General features: G+C 32.5%; 1 long non-coding RNA gene across 1 annotated transcript; it reads left to right on the top strand.

The window, feature by feature from the left end:
• The first annotated feature begins 508 nt into the window (after positions 1 to 508).
• On the top strand, positions 509 to 6,697 carry LOC149793531 (uncharacterized). Its single transcript, XR_016422568.1, has 3 exons — positions 509 to 724; positions 3,158 to 3,384; positions 6,327 to 6,697. It is a non-coding gene; the product is annotated as an uncharacterized LOC149793531 (long non-coding RNA).
• Positions 6,698 to 9,699: the final 3,002 nt, after the last annotated feature.

Raw genomic sequence — 9,699 nt, 5'->3', positions numbered from 1 at the left:
TAATGGGTATATTTTGAATCATCCAATGCATACATTGCACGAATATATACATACACACCTAAATATATACATTATTGTTTCTCTACAACTTTTCAGTATACACATTACATGTTTTGCCATTTGTGTAATCTTTATCCATTTTTACGATATTGTTCTGAATATATAAATATTAAAAATGGATTGATTTATCTTGATTGGGCAAATGAAAGTTTGATTTACCGTTTGATTTCATTTCAGCTCAATCCAGTATCAAACCTGTCAACGGAAATAATTTTGAGCAGCAAGATTTCAATGATAAGTATTATAAGTGTATTTACTATAATGCTATAACATATCACAATGAGCAGAAACAAAGATTCAAGCACCAGACCATGAAACGCATATATGTGTTTAGCAATCAAATAAGAGTCATTTATAATTGGGAAATAATTATGAATATTGTGGATCATATAATACACCTACTCTAAGATATCTCCATGCACGATTATGAATTGTATCACATAGAACATGGCAAACAATCATGTCATTATCTCCATTGTGTTGTATTTATTTCGTGGTTTTATTCCAACATGCAAGCTTCAAAACAATGAACATTTGTCTTTCCTTCCAGGTCTACTAGGACCGCTTATTGGGGTTGGAGTAGTAATTGTTGCCATTTCCTTGATCATCAATGGAGTTCTAATTTTGTTCTGGCAGAGGTGTAAAGTCGCATTAAGCAGATCGGGTACTATTATCTTCTACTTTTAAGTATGCATGTGTCTACATATAATTGATTTACAAGATTTAACTACATGGCATATATAGCATAAATTCTCTCTTCAAATGCAAATGTAAAATGTTGGTATTAAAAGCAAAAACTCTCTAAATTTTCGCCAAATAAATTGTTGCCAAGTTAAGTGCTCTCTTGTAACATACTTAGTTTGTCCCATTCTAGCTTAACGAGCTGGATACAATTAGTTGATTTGCATGTTGTAACTTTGTTATTTTACATAACGCACAGATGGATTTATAATACCAAACGTTACACCGCAGGTAAAAAGTCCTTCCTGACCATATGGGATAAACTCCATGCGACAGCATTTGCATTTATTGTTCGGCTCTTTTCTATACACATGATGGCAGGTTATGCTTTTATTGTGTCAGGTATAATGTATAATTCTAAAAATATGTAATACGTCTCTGCTATGACACTTTAGCGAGTTTGATTTTGCAAGGATGGATAATACGCTGAATGTAGTATGTAAATACGAATTTACTTACTTTACATTAAACAATTTATTTTCACATAAATGTGCATATAATAAGTATAATAAAGTGCATAAGAATGAAACCATTCGTTGAAGTTGCAACATATGCACAACATTTTCCCACGTACATGTCTGAGGTGCATAAGCAAAACGCATTTTGCATTTGATCCCCCTTTTGAAAAACGTATCCTCTCTTCTTAGTAATATCCGATGATTTATGGAGGCGCTCTCCAATATTACTCCGATAAAACAAGTTCATAATTTCCCTACAAACTGATTTATTTTGTTATTATATACTCATTTGGTTTTTCTACCTTAGGCGTAATAGTACATATAACACACTACAACAAACAAAGTAATTTACTTTATGCTGTATTCTGAAACAAATACAAAACCGCAGATTCATCAATATACATTCTCGATAGTATTGCGCACTTGGCACCGACCATCGACCCTCGAAGTGTATTGTATGCTCACACATAGTTCATAAAGTATTGCTCGTTTTAGTATACTTACAATTTAAATTTTGAGAATGAATGCGGATTTCAATATCTTTTCTAGTAAGTCTGGAATGGATGAAATTTGTTTTACTGTCGATGCAACTCATAATGTCTTTTGATTGACTGCATTTATTAGTCTGGTTAATTCCGTCTGATGGTATACCTTACATAAAACTCGAACAGTGGAAGGACTGCCATAAACTGTACCTGTGTTTGTGTTCTGTTATTGATCTTTTGCAATCATATTGTAAGGAAAATACGAATTCTTGTAATTGAAATTATCATAAGACGTTTCGTTATACAACATTCATTTCGTTTGGAGTGTAGCAAGGAGAACATGATTTATGTTGCAAATGTAGTCGAAATTAAAGTATAAATTTAATGTGTGTATCAGGTTTTGGGACTCTTGATATGGTTCAAATACCTCGGATTTGCACTACTATCTTAGAAATTACATTTTGAGGAAATTCAATATCAAAAAATGTATAGCCATAGTTATTACCAGTTAAAGTAAACATATGTTTATGCCATGTCACTTGCATGCTCCTTGTGGGAGGGACCTTAGCTATGTACATAACCTGTATGAATTCCAACGCTAGCCTAACATTGTATCAGACACGTTGAACTGTGAGATTGGCAAACCATCTGACGTGTGACAGTCTATTAAAACAGTGGAAAAAAAGACTTCTTCGTCGCCTTGGCATGTCGGCTCTAAGGTGCTCAGTTTTCTACCAAAACCTTCAGATGATTTTTTTCTCAAATTTAGTGTGCTAACTAACTCGTCAAATGATACTTCTCTTATAGATATATGATAGCCCTTAGCCTCATATTGCTTTTCTATGCTATTTATATAGACGCTAGGAAATTCTGATTATATTCTGAACCATTCTATGTGCGAACGGTTACGACCTTTTCACATAAGTAATTATTTATCTGATCAGAATGGTATTTTCAATGTTGGATTTCTCACGTTTGTTGTGGATATTGCTAATATCATGCTCTTTGTTTTCTTGTTTGAAAGGTTCATAAGTAAGACATGAACTGGTCTAGATAGTTAACTTGAACTACTCTCAAATGGACGAAACAGCTTCTGTAGTTCATCCACTAATTAATCTAATAAAGCAATAGCTAAAGTCCTTGCTATATAAGCGTTAAGTACTTCCTGATTAACGAGATGTGTTTGCTAATTTTATATACACGTGCAATATGAAACCGTGCAGTATGAAAAAATATCAATCTAAATTTAATTTAAAAACATGAGCATATAACAATATTTGCTTAATTCTATCTTTTGTAATGGAGTGATTCGTAAACGAATTATATTTATATATTTGTTGTGATATGGTATAGACGGCAGGAAATAGCCTCCAGCAAACGTATCAAAGTATAACATGTTCATGCCTATTTCAGCAATGACGACAGATGCTTCCAAAAGAAACCAAATTAGAGAAAGCGTGCCTGTAAAAACTTTGGCATCGTCATATGCCAATGAAAACTATTTAAACAGCGATGATTCAGCGAACAAAAAACAAGGCAAATGTTGTTGCAGACTTTTTAAATGGCTTGGAAGAGTAAAAGGAGACAAAATAGTTGTGAATAATGAACTCATTGAAGACGCGTACAACGTTATTGATGAGGTAACAATTAACGATGCTCCTTCTCTCTATCAATCAATCGACCTATCTATCTATTTCATATTAAAATGACTCATGCAATTTATTATTTACACATAACATCACCAACAAGTTGTGCTTTGTTTCTTGCCCATTTCGTGGCATACCTGCGATACCTTGTTATCAAAATGTGCCCTTATTCATATAACTTTACAAGAAAATCAAACTATCTTGTTTAATGTTGTTGCTGCGGTTGACATTTAGTAAATAAAACAGTGCATACAAACAGGAAAACTGCAAAACATGGATAGGATATCTAGGTCCTATGATAACCAGCGCGAATTTAAAGATTGCAAGTGAATACAATATTAATGGCGCCATCCATTTTTTAAAAACAAAATGTGTCATCAAAACAAGATATCAAAGTGAAACCATTGTGAATTTTAGGTACAGTTTCCTTAAACATTTCACTTATTGATATTGCTCGGTTTCTTTTCTAAATATGTTTGTGTTATTTATACATTTTCTTATGGAATAATTGGGTGTGATTGAGAAATTATACAACTCTGAGGTTTGTTAAGTATGTTTCTTTCATCCGTTCATCCGTCTGGGATTAGCCACCTACGAGCTATCAAATATGATTTAATTTTGCTAATACGTGGAATGAATAAAACATGTTCCAACATAGGCAAACACCTTCTTATTAAGATAACATCTGCATAAATGTACATGAATCCAAAATAATACTGACACTGAGTTTCCATTTTTGGTATATAATTGTGGTACCTTTCAGTTTAAAAATGGTTGACTGAAATAATTTTAGGTGCATTATTTACATTGAACACTTTATATAACTTAACAGATGAATAGCTTAAGATTCAATGGGTCTTTAAGCTTACAAGTCAAAGATATGAAAGTATTTTAATGCATATTCTGTAATCTTTAATTACTTAAAAAGCAAATTTTATTCTTATGTGTGACTACACCGCAGTCAACGAATGTTGACAATTATTACCCTCCTAAATTTAAATTTTGAGCAGGTAATTATTCAACATTATACGTACGAGGAAGTGGCGTATAAGGGACACATATGACTCACTTATATTGGAATTAGAGACCTTTTAATAAGCAAAGATGTTCAATAAGCTACAGCAGATAATGTCAAAACATAATAATGAGTAACGAATATGCCTGCACATAACAAGTGCTATATTGTATGGATTTCGGTGATGGCCGGGTTGTCATTCTCGTTGTTAGCAACTGCGATATAAACAAACGTTCTGGATAATATGAAGTAGAACAGATGTAGGAGAAACGAGAGAAGGTCAAGGAGTATGTACTGATTGAAATATAGTATATGTACTGAACTGATAGATTCTTAATTGAAAAGCAGAAGAATACTCGATAAAAAACAAGTCTAGAATACTGTACATTATTTTCCTATCCTTGCAGGCCTTTGTACCCTATGCAACGGATGTGTTTCAACACTATTTGGAATAATAATGTATTCGATAAATACTAAGTATATTAAGAAACTCATGAATCTGTGAAAATTTTTTTTACCTTAAATGTTATTTTTCTGTTGAGCTACGATACTGCTACTGCGTATATTATTAATATACCGAATAAAGATAAACGAAAACGATGTTTTCAGCTGGTTAACAATGGAGGTGATAAACGTTACCATAGTAGCTCGCTGTGCTTTTAGTTGGTATCTGAAGTCGGTAACTAAATGTTCTAGAGAGACCCAGATTCGCCGTCGACATAAATTAGGGCAGAAATAAGCATTAATTAACAATAAGCTCATGATTGCTACAATTTCATCCAATATATGTATAAAATGTTTAAAACATGTACAGATGACAATAGTGACGAGAAGAATTACTAATATTTAGTGAAACTATTGCATTAGCGCAGTCTCTGCTTGTAAACAATGTATACCCTTTACGATATATCATTCTAGTCTCCCAGAGGAAATGTATATACAACATATATATTTTTGATTTAAACTATATGGCAAAAACTCGTCGCCCTTTAAAATGTTAAGTAATGTTTCTTAAACCAATATGTAACCAAGTTTCACCTTCGTTTTTCTCGACTTGTTTATTCTTAGTTAGTCAGTGTTTAATGATTATATGTAAAGGATTTGTCGTTACTTATTCACGATCCTATGCATAGGTGTCCAATAAAAGCCTTTCTATAATCGGATAGTCTTTGATAAGAGACTACATATTATTTTTCTCTCCTTCTCTTTCTCTTTCTTTCTCACTCTCTTTCTCTCTCTCACTCTGTCTCTCTCTCTCTTCATCACGATCTCACTCCATATTCCATGATATCATCTCAAAGCAACCGTGACAAAAAATTACTTATCGAAATTTATATCTAAGTCATTTTGCAAATATTAAAAGACTTGTTGAGACTTGGTCCCTTGGAACTCAATTTAGAACCAGCAATACGTTCAATGCTTCCAATTGTACGTCAAACTTGGATGATTTTCAAATTGCTCGATAAATAGATGAAAAGAAGGAAGGAAAAACAATATTCCGATTTCATAATACAGAAAGAGCTCATTTTATTTTTCCTTCATAAAAAGCACTCTGGCAAAACACATCTACAGCAATTGATGTACACCTCGTTCTAAGAAAATTTCGAGAACAACACGAACCCTACGCTGAGTCAATAATTGTAACGTATTCTGTAATATTGTCAATGTAACACCTCTTTATTATTAGTGTTTGATTTCGGGAAATATATTGGCTGAAATTACTTCATTCTTTGTTCTTAGATTTGCAGGTCGATTTTCTAAAGTTACCCTTTAACCAACGCAATACAATCTCGAGATTATTGCTTGATTCAAAACGTTTTATTTATCATATTTCTACATTTTCATTTAATTCCAGAACAAAGAGACATTCCTGGTGTATTTTAAGATAATAAAATCATTGAAATATATTTCTCCATTTCAGGCTGCCATGTCTGCCTCTGATCACGCAAATGACAACGTAAGCGCTGAACATCCGCATAAAGTCAGCATGAGTGCTGAAGACAGTCACTGCCATTTTGACGTTTCTGTAGAATGTTGTCAATATGAGACGGCCAGAATGGAAACAGATCTAACGTACATAAATCCAATAAGCGATCTTCCAAGTCGTATTGAGCTATGTCAGGATGATATATGATTTCACTCGTGCTATTGAAGTATATATTGCTGATGAAAATGACACAACTTGCATGCAACTGAAGCACTAAAAGTGGAATAGATACCATACACTCTATGTAAATTATTAATACTATTACTACTACTACTACTACTACTACTACTACTACTACTAATAATAATAATAATAATAATGATAATAATAATAATAATAATAATAATAATCACTTAAATTGGTACAATACTTAGCAGGTTGGGAGTTGCAGTGGCTCAGTGGTTAGCGTGCCACATTCAAGACAAAAAAAAGACGCAGGCTTGAAGTCTACCATTATATCAGTCTGAGACAGCTATCGTGGTGTGTCCCTGAGCAACGCACTATATCCAGTTTCCTAGGCACAAATAGCCTACTTGTGTTGCTGTGCCAAAAAGCACCAATCTTAAACTTAACAAGTGACAGGAGTTATTATCAGTTATTTTGGCATAAATGGCAATTTTAACATGCCAAGCTGAGAAAAGGTATATTGCAGAACAGTACTCGAAATAACCAGTTGGCAATGATGTTCAAAGTCGGTACCCTCGGGCCAATGTGTAGGAGCGGTGCAAATTGAGGCATATGTGACTTATTGCATTTCAGCACATGAAACTATTATTTTGTTGCAAACTATGGACTATTGAAGAAAAACATATTCTGCTGCGAAACCACAGTTCAGGTGAGGGTTATCAAATTAAAAATGAACCTCGATTGATATGACACTATCTTTTTGTCGTTATCGTTTACTTTCAACTGAAAATAAATCGGACTTTCACTTTCTATCAGTGTTTATTTTTTCCGAAACAGCTTAAACTCGCTTTCTCTCTTGTCCGTTTTCCTTTTGTTTTCAAGTCTAGTATATCCTTACCTTTTATAATTATATCTATCTATCTATCTATCTATCTTTCTATCTATATATCTATATATCTGTCTATCTATCCATCTATCTATCTATATATCTATCTATCAATCTATCTATCAATCTATCTATATATCTATCTATCTATGTATATATTTATCTCTTTAAAGAAATTACAGAAAAAAGTGAAATCTTTGTACAATTTAACAAGTATATTTATTTCACCAGGATACAAAGTGAGAATGAGAAACAAAATATATGATATGGCGAATTAAATCCTAAAATAATTTAAGAATCACAGACAAAAATCCATGTAATTTAAAGTCTTGAATAAAATTCAGCAAAAGTTCAGAAAAAAAACCAAAATTGAAGGATATGACATGTCTGTGGTACCTAGTAAAGTGTTTGTATGCCAACAGTCTTTTGTTGAATCACCGAAATATAATTTCAGGTTTGTATAGACTTATAAATTCCAGTGAATTGCTTAATCCGTTAATTGTATCAGAGCACTTTTGTATTTCCAAAGACAAGAATCACTTTAATTCAATAATTTTGAACAAAACTGATTCCAGCCCCAAACTGCTGGTTACTACATACAATATAATTTGAAAGTGCAATGCAATGTTAAAGGACGAATAACCAAGTCATCACATTCACAAGATGATGTAGCTCTCGACTTGGCATCAGATCACAAGTATCATTTCTAAAACAAAACCAATCTCTTCATGACAATAGCATTCTAGAATGATCCTGATAAATTGTGACCCATCTTAGGCTAACATATGCCACACAAAAGCAAAAACAACAGCAAACAAATAAATAAAAACTAGTTCAGAAAACAACATAAGAACACAATACCTGTAAAATTCACTTAGGAAAGTCAAAACCCTGACACAAATAAACATATTTACTTCTTCTATTAATAAAGAGACTGATATTAAGCCAATGCACATAAAGAAAAAAATAGCAATGCATTAATTTTTACAATGCATACAATAAAACAAAAGTTCAATCAGATCAAGCAGACAAGAACTAAGTTTTACGCAAGTTCAAGCCCAACATACAAACATACAAAGTTACATTATAATAGCACATTGAAACTAACAAACAATTAAATTAAATATATTTAACGGATCAAAGTAAATGCTTGATTATATATAAATATATATATATATATATATATATATATATATATATATATATATATATATATATATATATATATATATATATATATATATATATACTAGTTTTACGTGGGTTGTGGGATTGCATCCCCAAAGTGGGTTACGGGAAGGTAGTGATCTAGCATACATTTCAAATCAAAAGTTATATATATAAATGTCTTTCCTCATATAATAACTATGTATATGTTCAAATTCAGTATATACTTATTTGGTAACACTATTAATATTTTACTTAGTGGGCAGATATATACTTATTGTGGGCAGATTTGACCTTTGAATACTGAATACGTAATACTATACATAGCGTTCTTCCCACAAGGATGATATATATTAGTTTTCTGCCCACATCTACATAAAGTTAAGACTACTAACGACCAACGTTCCCTCTAAGCTGGGCGCACGCGTGGCCGGGCAGCTGATCAGACATCTCCGCGCAACTGAATTGTTCTCCGCTCAGCAGATAAAAATTACCAAATATTCTATCCAACATTAATGCTCAAGTCACCGTAATGCTTGCACTATGCAACGCGCATAGCGCACACATCTGCCATTCACTTAAGATGGAACGTTGCTGACGACGTGATATTATGATACCTTAGATGGTATATAATGCATGCAGTCTGAAATATTTATTCCTCACATGAACATTTTTAGGTTAAGAATACGAGGGTTGTTTTAGTGTATAGTAACTTGATAGAACGTAATACATAACACAAACAATATTATATAATATTCATTTATTATCTGACCTGCATGGACAGAAGGAGTGACATAAACTTAATTTCCATAACAACCAGATCAAAATATATTTTAAAATATAAAATGAAGCCATATTTGGTAAAACTTTCCAGGATTATTTTTAGGAAAATTTTGTTTTGGTGGCTTCCATTGCAGCCATTCAAGTTCCATAGAAATCAGGTAGAAACACATGTTCACATCTCGAGAAAATGTACCGGTCAAATTTTAAACGATGAATTGAACGAAATATTTATCATGACATAATAAACAAATTAATGTGAGTATTTTTGGTCTCAGTGAAAGCCAAGTGAGAAACATAACTTTTATTCTTCAAAAAACCAAGGGGACAAGAGTGAACGAGTGGCCT

Source organism: Sinohyriopsis cumingii, chromosome 8 (genome assembly GCF_028554795.1).
Source record: "Sinohyriopsis cumingii isolate HCF-2022 chromosome 8, ASM2855479v2, whole genome shotgun sequence".
NCBI lineage: Eukaryota > Metazoa > Mollusca > Bivalvia > Unionida > Unionidae > Sinohyriopsis > Sinohyriopsis cumingii.
The sequence above is the reverse complement of the archived record's forward strand: the minus strand, read 5'-3'. Positions and strand labels throughout refer to the sequence as shown.